Raw genomic sequence first — 12573 nt, forward strand, 5'->3', positions numbered from 1 at the left:
CTGTCTCCTACCCTGTTCCCTTTACTCTGCTCCTGTTCTCCAGGACCTAGGGGTTCTGCCCAACACCCAGACGTGGATCCACCTGATGTCCTCCATTACCAACTACCCTCCAACTTTTCATTACATCATCTGTTATTGTCATGTTGTCATTATCTGTTGAGAAATAGCAAGAAAACGATCATATTCGGAACATAATGTGAGATACACAGATTAGCTAAAAACACTAGCACTCAGAACAAAGAGAGCAGCAGTGCATGGACTTCAGTCTCCCTCCTTTTGTTGAGAACAAGTGACAGGTTCCCACCCACATAGCACCCACCTCCGCTCTATTCCACACACCAGAATTCAGTATTTCAGTCTATGATTGCCATGTGAGGACAAAAAATCTAAGTTTTAAATATATAATCGTAAATATTGCCAGGTTGGTTTTCAGAGCTTGTTCATTGTTGAAAATTGTAATGTATCCCTTGATGGTATTTGTTAGTTCAACATTATTCATTGTTGTATCATAGGACCTACAATAGATATACATTCAACCACAAGGGTGTACTAATGAACTATATAAACTCAGCAAAAAAAGAAATGTCCTCTCACTCTCAACTGCGTTTATTTTCAGCAAACTTAACATGTGTAAATATCTGTATGAACATAACAAGATTCAACAACTGAGACATAAGTTCCACAGACATGTGACTAATAGAACTGGAACAATGTGTCCCTGAACAAAGAGGGGGTCAAAATCAAAGTAACAGTCAGTATCTGGTGTGGCCACCAGCTGCATTAAATATTGCAGTACATCTCCTTCTCATGGACTGCACCAGATTTGCCAGTTCTTGCTGTGAGATTTCCCCCCACTCTTCCACCAAGGCACCTGCAAGTTCCCGGACATTTCTGGAGGAAATTGCCCTAGCCCTCACCCTCCGATCAAACAGGTCCCAGACGTGCTCAATGGGATTGAGATCCGGGCTCTTCGCTGGCCATGGTAGAACACTGACATTCCTGTCTTGCAGGAAATCACGCACAGAATGAGCAGTATGGCTGGCGGCATTGTCATGCTGGAGGGTCATGTCAGGATGAGCCTGCAGGAAGGGTACTACATGAAGGAGGAGGATGTCTTCCCTGTAACGCACAGCGTTGAGATTGCCTGCAATGACAACAAGCTCAGTCTGATGATGCTGTGACACACCACCCCAGACCATGACGGATCCTCCACCTCCAAATCGATCCCGCTCCAGAGTACAGGCCTCGGTGTAAAGCTCATTCCTTCAACGATAAAAACGAATTCGACCATCACCCATGGTGAGACAAAACCGCGACTCGTCAGTGAAGAGCACTTTTTGCCAGTCCTGTCTGGTCCAGCGACGGTGGGTTTGTGCCCATAGGCCGGGGATGTTGCCGGGGATGTCTGGTGAGCCCTCAGTCCAGCCTCTCTCAGCCTATTGCGGACAGTCTGAGCACTGATGGAGGGATTGTGCGTTCCTGGTGTAACTCAGTTGTTGTTGCCATCCTGTACCTGTCCCGCAGGTGAGATGTTCGGATGTACCGATCCTGTGCAGGTGTTGTTACACGTGGTCTGCCACTGCAAGGACAATCAGCTGTCCGTCCTGTCTCCCTGTAGTGCTGTCTTAGGCGTCTCACAGTACGGACATTGTGTAAATCAGCTAGAAAGATGTGTCGGCATCAAGTAATTGTCTCTGGCCCCCTCCCAGTTAGGGGGAGTGATGAGCTGTACAGCAGAGTCTCAAAACTCAATCGCTGGTTGAAAACTGTTTCCTGCCCCTACCAAAAGATAGGATTTGTAGATAATTGGTCCTCTTTCTGGGACTCACCCACAAACAGGACCAAGCCTGGCTTGTTGAGGAGTGACTGACTCCATCCTAGCTGGAGGGGTGCTCTCATCTTATCTACGAACATAGACAGGGCTCTAACTCCCCTAGCTCCACAATGAGATAGGTTGCAGGCCAGGCAGCAGGCTGTTAGCCAGCATGCCAGCTTAGTGTAGTCTGCCACTAGCACAGTCAGTGTAGTCAGCTCAGCAATCCCCATTGAGACCGTGTCTGTGCCTCGATCTAGGTTGGGCAAAACTAAACATGACGGTGGTTGCCTTAGCAATCTCACTGGAATAAAGACCGCCTCCATTTCTGCCATTATTGAAAGAGATTATGATATCTCACATCTCAAAATAGGGCTACTTAATGTTAGATCCCTCACTTCCAAAGGCAGTTATAGTCAATGAACAAATCACTGATCATAATCTTGATTTGATTGGCCTGACTGAAACATGGCTTAAGCCTGATGAATTTACTGTGTTAAATGAGGCCTCACCTCCTGGTTACACTAGTGACCATATCCCCCGCGCATCCCGCGAAGGTGGATGTGTTGCTAACATTTATGATAGCAAATTTCAATTTACAAAAAGAAAAATTACTACGTTTTCGTCTTTTGAGCTTCTAGTCATGAAATCTATGCAGCCTACTCAATCACTTTTTTTAGCTACTGTTTACAGGCCTCCTGGGCCATATACAGCGTTCCTCACTGAGTTCCCTGAATGCCTATCGGACCTTGTAATCATGGCAGATAATATTATAATTTTTGGTGACTTTAATATTCACATGGAAAAGTCCACAGACCCACTCCAAAAGGCTTTCGGAGTCATCATCGACTCAGTGGGTTTTGTCCAACATGTCTCTGGACCTACTCACTGCCACAGTCATACTCTGGACCTAGGTTTATCCTGTGGAATAAATGTTGTGGATCTTAATGTTTTTCCTCATAATCCTGGACTATCGGACCACCATTTTATTACGTTTGCAATCGCAACAAATAATCTGCTCAGACCCCAACCAAGGATAATCAAAAGCCGTGCTATAAATTCTCAGACAAACCAAAGATTCCTAGATGCCCTTCCAGACTCCCTCCACCTACCCGAGGACGTCAGAGTACAAAAATCAGTTAACCACCTAACTGAGGAACTCAATTTAACCTTGCGCAATACCCTAGATGCAGTCGCACCCCTAAAACAAAAAACGTTGTCATAAGAAACTAGCTCCCTGGTATACAGAAAATACCCGAGCTCTGAAGCAAGCTTCCAGAAAATTGGAACGGAAATGGCGCTACACCAAACTGGAAGTCTTCCGACTAGCTTGGAAAGTCAGTACCGTGGAGTTTCGAAGAGCCCTCACTGCTGCTCGATCATCCTATTTTCCCAACTTATTTGAGGAAAATAAGAACAATCCTAAATGTATTTTTGATACTGTCGCAAAGCAAACTAAAAAGCAGCAATCCCCAAGAGAGGATTGCTTTCACTCCAGAAGTGCTAAATTCATATACTACTTTGAAGAAAAGATCATGATCATTAGAAAGCAAATTACGGACTCCGCTTTAAATCTGTGTATTCCTCCAATGATCAGTTGTACTGAGTCTGCACAACTCTGCCAGGACCTAGGATCAAGGGAGACACTCAAGTTGTTTAGTACTATATCTCTTGACACATTGATGAAAATAATCATGGCCTCTAAACCTTCAAGCTGCATACTGGACCCTATTCCAACTAAACTACTGAAAGAGCTGCTTCCTGTGCTTGGCCCTCCTATGTTGAACATAATAAATGGCTCCCTATCCACCGGATGTGTACCAAACTCACTAAAAGTGGCAGTAATAAAGCCTCTCTTGAAAAAGCCAAACCTTGACCCAGAAAATATAAAAAACTACACTAGTAGTTTTTTATATATCGAATCTCCCATCCTATATCGAATCTCCCATTCCTCTCAAAAATGTTAGAAAAAGCTGTTGCATAGCAACTCACTGCCTTCCTGAAGACAAACAATGTTTATGAAACGCTTCAGTCTGGTTTTAGACCCCATCATATCACTGAGACTGCACTTGTGAAGGTGGTAAATTACATTTTAATGGTGTCAGACAGAGGCTCTGCATCTGTCTTCGTGCTCCTAGATCTTAGTGCTGCTTTTGATACCATTGATCACCACATTCTTTTGGAGAGATTGGAAGCCCAAATTGGTATAGGAAAATAGGAAAACATTAAAAGATTATCAATAGTGTCACGTTCCTGACCTATTTCTGTTAGTTTGTTGTATGTGTTAGTTGGTCAGGACGTGAGGTTGGGTGGGCATTCTATGTTTTCTGTTTCTGTGTTGGTTTTGGGTTGCCTGGTATGGCTCTTAATTAGAGGCAGGTGTTTGGCGTTCCTCTAACTAGGAGTCATATTTAGGTAGGCGTTGTCACAGTGTTCGTTGTGGGTGATTGTCTTCCGTGTCTGTGTATATGTTTGCACCATACGGGACTGTTTACGGTTTGTTCGGTTTGTGTAGCCTATGTTCCTATTCGTGCGTTTTTTCTTGTTTTATGTAAGTACGTCGTCTAGGTCTGTCTACACCGTTTGTTGTTTTTGTTAGTTTAATCAAGTTCGTGTTTCGTTAATAAAATATGTCTTTTCACTACGCTGCGCCTTGGTTCCCTCAATACTCCTCCTCTTCCGAAGATGAAGAGGAGGAGGACTGCCGTTACAAATAGGACTATATTTAGCCTAAATGGGAACAAATATAACTTGGGGAAAAGTCAAAGGATCCTAGTTGGACTATTGTTTGTCCAATTCAGATTAAATATAGGTCTTCATGTGTATCAAATCTGTAGGCGATTGTGGGCTAAATCAATGACCAATATAGCTGAAATGTTCAGGATTCTTCATGATCTGTGATCAAAACAGGCTGGGGTGTTTTCGGTTCCGTTTAGTCAAATTTTAAGAATGCAACTGCACTGACATTTTTGGTCTTTTGCTGTAGGCATTGGCTTCCACTAGTATTTTAAATTGAATTCAAGCCCTGCTTTTAACCATAAAAATCTCCACAGAAATGTATAGCCTAAAGACATAAGTGATTTTCAGGTCAGAGAAAGATGCCCGAGTTTCTGAATTGGAATTCTGCTTTGAATGACCGTTCAAAACTATTTTTCATAGTTTGAACTCGTACGAGTTCCCAGTTGTCTGGAACGCACTGAAGTCGGAAGTCAGAGATTTCCACTAGAGACCTAATGCGCCACTAGAGACCTAGGGTACCTCTTATTTGTGAATAGGGCTACCTCCAACAAAGAAGCCCTTGTGTGCGTATTGATTACAGAAATAGGCATACCTACACAGTAATGGTGGCTGGCTGCAAATCAATTGTATTGAGGTGATATGCCTATTTTAGATAAATTGACAAATAAAATTGATTAGATTAAAAAGGCCAATGAAAAATATGTTCTACAAAATCATGTACAGTGCCTCTGGCAAGAATTTTCAGACCCCTTGACTTTTTCCACATTTTGTTACGTTACAGCCTTATTCTAAAATGGATTAAATAAATACACATTTCTCAGCAATCTACACACAATACCCCATAATGATAAAGCAAAAAAAACGTTTGTATATTTTAGCAAATGTATAATAAAAAATAATAAAAAAACAGAAATACCTTATTTACATAAGTATTCAGACCCTTTGCTATGAGTAGAAATTGAGCTCAGGTGCATCCTGTTTCCATTGACCATATTTGAGATGTTTCTACAACTTGATTTCTACAACTTTTAGACCTCTACATGCTTTGTAAGTAGAAAAACCTGCAAAATCGGCAGTGTTTCAAATACTTGTTCTCCCCACTGTAAGTGCATTATTTACCTTCAGAGGTGAATGTAGCAAACCAGTTGCCGTGATAAAAGTGTCTTGTTGTGCACTATCCTCAAACAATAGCATGGTATTTTCTTTCTGTATTAGCTACTGTCAATTGGACACTGCAGTTAGATTAACAATAATTTAAGCTTTCTGCCCACATAAGACATGTCTATGTCCCGGAAAGTTGGCTGTTGTATGCAACGTTTTCTAGTCATTATCGCATATTGAGCCAGAACCGTCCCAGTTTAGGGACACCGATCTGATAGAGGTTAAAACTTCTTCAGGCTAGGGTCTGCCTAGAAGGCCAGCATCCCGGAGTAACCTCTTCACTGTTGACATTGAGACTGGTGTTTTAGAGGTACTATTTAATAAAGCTGCCAGCTGGGGACTTGTGAGGCTTATGTTTCTAAAACTAGACACTAAATGTACTTGTCCTCTTGCTCAGTTGTGCACCGGGGCTCCTACTCCTCTTCATATTCTGGTTAGAGCCAGTTTGAACGGTTCTGTGAAGGGAGTAGTACACAGCCTTGTACGAGATCTTCAGTTTCTTGCTAATTTCTCGCATGGAATAGCCTTCATTCCTCAGAACAAGAATAGACTGACGAGTTTCAGAAGAAAGTTATTTGTTTCTGGACATTTTGAGCCTGTAATCGAATCCACAAATGCTGATGCTCCAGATACTCAACTTGTCTAAAGAAGGCCAGTTTTATTGCTTCTTTAATCATAACAGTTTTCAGCTGTGCTAACATAATTGCAAAATAGTTTTCTAATGATCAATTAGTCTTTTAAAATTATACGTTTGGATTAGCTAACAAGGTGCCATTGGAACACAGGAGTGATGGTTGCTGATAATGGGCTTCTGTACGCCTATGTAGATATTCCATTAAAAATCTGCCGTTTCCAGCTAAAATAGTCATTTACAACATTAACAATGTCTACACTGTATTTCTCATCAATTTGATGTTATTTTAATGGACAAAAACTTAGCTTTTCTGTCAAAAACAAGGACATTTCTAAGTGACCCCAAACTTTTGAATGGTAGTGTACATTTAATCCATTTTAAATTCAGGCTGTAACACCATTTTTTTTTATTAGTTGAGGGGTATGAATACTTTCTGAAAGCAGTATACCTGAAGGCTTTATGTAAAGTGTAATATTGAACTCAGAAGTTATGATTTTACTTCATCGTATGTGTAGCTCATAACAATTCAAAGTTGAACCAAACAGTAAACTGAACCAAATTTAATGGGACATTAACAACATCCAGCGTGATATTTTCAGTTAGTTAAATCTAGAATCCTTAGTCGCTACATCGATTTTTGGACATAACTTATAAACTAATGAATGCCTCATGAGTTTAGTTAAACTGCTGTACCCCATCAGAACCTAAAATAGAAGTGTGTTTTACAACAATGTTTGTTAACAAAGTAAATGTAAACACTGCATCATTTTTATATCATCGATGGTCAGTCCTTGTGTCGATAGCACTGTCTATGAATTTGAGAGTAGTCACATTTCTCCCTGCCCGTACCTCAGCTTTTTACCAAAACAGAGGTGGGTGCCGCTTTGTTAATGTTTCACCTGCGGATTATAGCTCTAAGTTAGTTTTGGTCCTCTGTGGCTCAGTTGGTAAAGCATTTTGCTTACAATGCCAGGATTATAGGTTTGATTCCTGCTGGGGCCACCCATACCAAAATATACAGTGCCTTGCAAAAGTATTCACCCCCTTGGCATTTGTCCTATTTTGTTTTCTTACAACTTGGAATAACATGGATTTTTTTATGGGGGGGGGTGTATAATTTGATTTACACAACATACCTACCACTTTGGTAGATGCTAAATATTTTTTTATTGGGAGAAAAACAAGACAAAAAAACAGAACTTGAGTGTGCATAACTATTCACTCCCCCAAAAGCAATACTTTGTAGAGCCACCTTTTGCAGCAATTACAGCTGCAAGTCTCTTGGGGTACATCTCTATAAGCTTGGCACTAGAGGTCGACCGATTATGATTTTTCAACGCCGATACCGATTATTGGAGGACCAAAAAAAGTCGATACGTTTTTAGTTAGTTACTAGTGTGCCATTCAATTACAACTGTATTATTTTGGAGAGCCTTCATGCATGCATTATAACAAATGGAAATGTGTTTCCTGAATGAGGTGCCGTTTGCTTTTATTCAAAGGTCATCACCTGCTCTTGGAATCTTTTGGGCGTGTTTAAAAAGTAAATTAGCAATGGTGCGTCTTTATTTGCCAAATTCAAACCAACCAATATGACACAGTATTATCCCTACAACCACATTGCCCATGATGGTGAAAATACTTGACTAGCAACTTGTAGCCTCATTAATTTACCATTCAATGTTTTTATTTACAAAACAGGTGACACTAAGTCTATATATTAGTCTATTGAAAGAGAATGTCCTGTGTTTTACTCTCCATAATACTCTAATTTCCCATTAGTGTGGTCAAGTAAACGCAGCAGTCCAATTTTGTTGGATTGTGGCCCCTGAGATTTTCCTTTTAGGTTAATGACAAATTAGATTTCAGAGCGCACAGAATTATTTTACGGTCCAGAGACAATAATGGCCAAAGGGACAAGACGCGTGCTATAGCATGTTTTAAAGTTTGATTATTGTAGTGTAAAGCATTCAGGCCAGGGGGTAGCCCGAACAGGCCTCGAACCTGGGTCCTCACGGCTGTCAGCCCAATACATTAGCCATTACACCAAGCGGTTCAAACCTTTTGCAATATTACAGTTGTATAGATATTTTAACTCGTGCAGGGACAAACAAATCAAATTACATGCATGAGAGGATATAAAAGAGATTTATGTTATATCAGTTTGTTTTTACTGTAACTTGTAAGTACAGGGTAGTGTGTTTAGCCTGGGAGCGTGCTTAGCCTGCAGTGGTGGAAAAAGTACCCAGTTGTCATACTTGAGTAAAAGTAAAGATACCTTAATAAAAAATGGCTCAAGGAAAAGTTACCCAGTAAAATACTATTTGAGTAAAAGTCTAAAAGTATTTGATTTTAAATATACTTAAGTATCAAAAGTAAATATAATTGTTAAAATATACGTAACTATCAAAAGTAAAAATAATTTGAAATTACTTATACTAAGCAAACCAGACGGCACATTTTTGTTTAATTATTTATCGATAGCCAGGGGGACACTCCAACACTCAGACATAATTTACAAACCAAGCGTTTGTGTTTAGTGAGTCTGCCAGATCAGAGGCAATAGGGGATTACCAGGGTTGTTCTCTTGATAAGTACTTGAATTGGACCATTTTACTGTCCTGCTAAGCATTCAAAATGTAACGAGTACTTTTGGGTGTCAGGTAAAATGTATGGAGTAGTACTTTACACCATTGTTAGCCTGTTATCCACTATGTCTTGTATCATAAACCTGTGTATTGTATAGGCCTATTATGGAATCCATCAGTTTTTGTGACATCAGTATTATTTTTGACAATTTACATTAGCTATCTATAATAATAATAATAGTATGTCGTTCTACAATACTTAATAAATATAGATGATATGACATATCATAAACAACTATTTTCTAATTAGAATAAAATCATGGCGCACTTGTAAAGTGTCGCTTGCCCACGCCTCACATCCACAGCCAGCCATCACCAGCTGGCTAGTAAAAGATATGAAAGTAAGTGGTGCTTTTTCATCCATCGACAGTGAGGCGCAGGATATGGGCCGTGGTAAGTGTAAGCAGCAACAAATTGCTCCGCGAATTTCTTTGCAAAGAGTGCTAGATTTGCATTAGATAGCACAGTCACAAAGTCAAAATTGGCTGTATCGTACAATTGAATGAAAACATACATTTGCTCATTTTGGTCATAATTTAATGTCAGGGTTAGGCATAGTGCATGGTTAAGTTTAAAATCACATTTTAAGAAGATAGAAATAGAAATAGGCGGAGATTAAGACTTTGTGACTGTGGTAACTAGTGACGACCCGAGTGCTACTTCTCTCCAGATGAGTTTCACCGAGTTTACATCCGGGGTTTTTCCCTAGGCAATGGAAGGCGTAGTACCCCTGTTCCTTAGGCAAAGTGAAATAAATTCGCCGCACCATGACAAAAAATAGTTCGCTTTTCAAACACATTTTCGTTTCACCTTGCGACGACCCTCGACTCAAAATTTATAACTAACCATATACTATTAATGAATTAATCAATCTGGGATACAACGGCTACAATTGTTACCTTTTATAAATAGTTGTCCTACCCCTTTCTTCTCACTCCTCATGAGCGCATGGATAACTGTTGTGCTCAGGCTGTGGTGAATGAGATTGAAGAAGAGTTCTTGTTTTGTATCTCAGTTTCTCTCTTTTTGGACAAATTGAATTTAAACAAATACTACGGAGATCTCAGACTAATCAATGGAGGATATTTGAATATTCACATCAATTGTATCGGTGATTCGGTAGAGTATTGGGTTGTTTGTAAATATTTCATTATTATCTGAGGAGAGGACTGCTGCTGTTCATGTGAGTGAAGGGTAAGTACACAGGGATTTTTGAAAATTATTATTATAAGTTTCATTTTCATTGTTTAGAAACTTTGGTTGTTTTCACATGCGTTTGATCCCTGTACCCGTAATTAATCGTGTGTTAGGATAGGCAGGACGGTTTGAAGGATACCGTTTTTGTTCATAGCTATTTCTTATAGGAGTTGGATGATATTCTCTAGCTCCGTGGTTCCCTATCCTTTTCGGTTATTGTACCACCAACTGAATTTTGCTCTGCACGGAGTACCCCTGAAATACTCTCATGTGCATTTTTACCAGTAGGCCTATGGTCTCATGAGTCTTCAAGTATCCCCGGGGGTCCTAGTACTCCTGGTTGGGAACACTAGTCTAGCTAGCGGAGTGCACTGCTATTGGAGGGCAGTGGTCATGGTTAGCTAGAAAGGGGCCGATTCTAACTTGTAACCACCAACGCGTGCCTATTTGTGAGGATTTTGTTATTTATTTGAAGCCATCCCCAAAATATTGTTCTTATGTTATGCTACTGTTTTATTTTATAAGTACTTACCTAGATTGACAGCTAGCGTGTTTGCTACAGTTTTGTGCCATATGTAGTTAGCTATCGCTAACTAGTTTAGAGCTAGCTTGCTCTCTAGTGACTGGATGCTGTGAAAACTCTCCCTGTGTTAGCTAGCCTCGCAAGCTGAAATAACCGGCTAACGTCGTTAGTTGTAGTTGACGAGGATGTCAAGGCATATCAACTGTAGTGATATTTTATTTGAAAAGGAGTTTTAAACTGTGAAATGGAACTGAAGTCTGACTCCTTGCCATTACCTAGCAAATAATCAGATGTTTTTCATTAGCTTGCACCAAATATGTAACAACAATTTACTAGCTACCTGGCTAACGAACGCCAATTGAACGTGTGCGCGCGGCTGCACTGCGCAACATGGCGATTTGTGCTCTTGTAAATGAAAGTTATAAAACACTCGTTCATGTTGAAATAATATGCATTTTCAGACAAAGACAATGCATCTGGTAGCATGGCATTGTGCAAAGGAGGTCAAAATAGTGCTAAATTTGAGTTGAGGCCCTTATGTTAGGAAAACGAATAAATATGTATGCTCATGTAGTCATTTTATAGACTGCACGCTAGCCAGCAGATCCAACCGGCTTGCTTACAGCTGCACCAGGGTCAGACAGCAGAGGAGCCGGTTCAAATCAAATGTTAGTTGTCACATGTGCCGAATACAGTAGGTGAAGACCTTACAGTGAAATGCTTACAAGCCCGTAACCAACAATGCAGTTAAAATAAGTAAATAAAGTAACATAATTAAAGAGCAGCAGTAAAATAACAATAGCGACGCTAAATACAGGGGGTACCGGTACAGAGTCAATGTGCTGGGGCACTGGTTAGTTGAGGTAATTGAGGTAATATATACATGTGAGTAGAGTTATTAAAGTGACTTATGCATAGATAATAACAGAGAGTAGCAGCAGTGTAAAATATGGGGGGTAGAAGCCTCTTGGACCTAGACTTGGCGCTCTGGTACCGCTTGCTGTGCGGTAACAGAGAGAATAGTCTGACTAGGGTGGCTGGAGTCTTTGACAATTTTTAGGGCCTTCCTCTGACACGCTTGGTATAGAGGTCCTGGATGGCAGGCAGCTTGGCCCCGGTGATGTACTGAGCCGTACTCACTACCCTCTGTTGTGCCTTGCGGTCGGAGGCCGTGCAGTTGCCATACCAGGCAGTGATGCAACCCATCAGGATGCTCTCTATGGTGTAGCTGTGGAACCTTTTGAGGATCTGAGGACCCATGCCAAATATTTTCAGTCTCCTGAGGGGGAATAGGTTTTATCGTACCCTCTTCACTACTGTTTTGGTGTGCTTGGACCATGTTAGTTTAGTGATGTGGACACCAAGGGACTTGAAGTTCTCAACCTGCTCCACTACAGCCCACAAATGGTCTCGGCCCGTTTGTCTCGGCCCGTTTGCTCCTCCCCCATTGTTTTCCAAGCAGAGCAGGCAGGCCCGTTGCCTTACCACTCCAGACTCCACACAGACCTTGTGTACACATGCTGCTTCAGAGACAGTTCATTTTTTACATTTAACTTTATTTAACCAGGTAGGCCAGTTGAGAACAAGTTCTCATTTACAACTGCGACATGGCCAAGATAAAGCAAAGCAGTGTGACACAAACACAGAGTTACATGTGGGATAAACAAACGTACAGTCAATAACACAATAGAAAAAACACAATAGAAAAAGTGTATATACAGTGTGTGCAAATGTAGTAAGATTGGGGAGTTAAGGCAATAAATAGGCCATAGTGGTGAAATAACTACAATTTAGCAATTAACACTGGCGTGATAGATGTGCAGATGAGGATGTGCAAGTAGAAATACTGGTGTGCAAA

At 40.7% G+C, this 12573-nt stretch overlaps 2 protein-coding genes across 7 annotated transcripts in view; both read left to right on the forward strand.

Annotated features, from left to right (window-relative positions):
* Window positions 1-4472, forward strand: part of LOC129866615 (activating molecule in BECN1-regulated autophagy protein 1B-like) — a 111078-nt gene extending 106606 nt beyond the window's left edge. Inside the window, exon 20 of one of the 2 annotated variants that reach the window (XR_008761498.1) lies at window positions 44-4472. The gene's annotated coding sequence lies outside the window, so the exon portion shown is untranslated. The remainder of the gene's footprint in view (window positions 1-43) is intronic. The other variant, XR_008761499.1, reaches the window with a different exon arrangement.
* A 5487-nt stretch (window positions 4473-9959) lies between these two features.
* The window catches only part of LOC129866618 (PHD finger protein 21A-like), a 115151-nt gene continuing 112537 nt past the window's right edge, over window positions 9960-12573 (forward strand). For all 5 annotated transcript variants that reach the window (XM_055939378.1, XM_055939379.1, XM_055939374.1 and 2 more), the window contains exon 1: window positions 9960-10189. The gene's annotated coding sequence lies outside the window, so the exon portion shown is untranslated. The remainder of the gene's footprint in view (window positions 10190-12573) is intronic.

Source organism: Salvelinus fontinalis, chromosome 12, assembly GCF_029448725.1.
Source record: "Salvelinus fontinalis isolate EN_2023a chromosome 12, ASM2944872v1, whole genome shotgun sequence".
NCBI classification, from domain to species: domain Eukaryota; kingdom Metazoa; phylum Chordata; class Actinopteri; order Salmoniformes; family Salmonidae; genus Salvelinus; species Salvelinus fontinalis.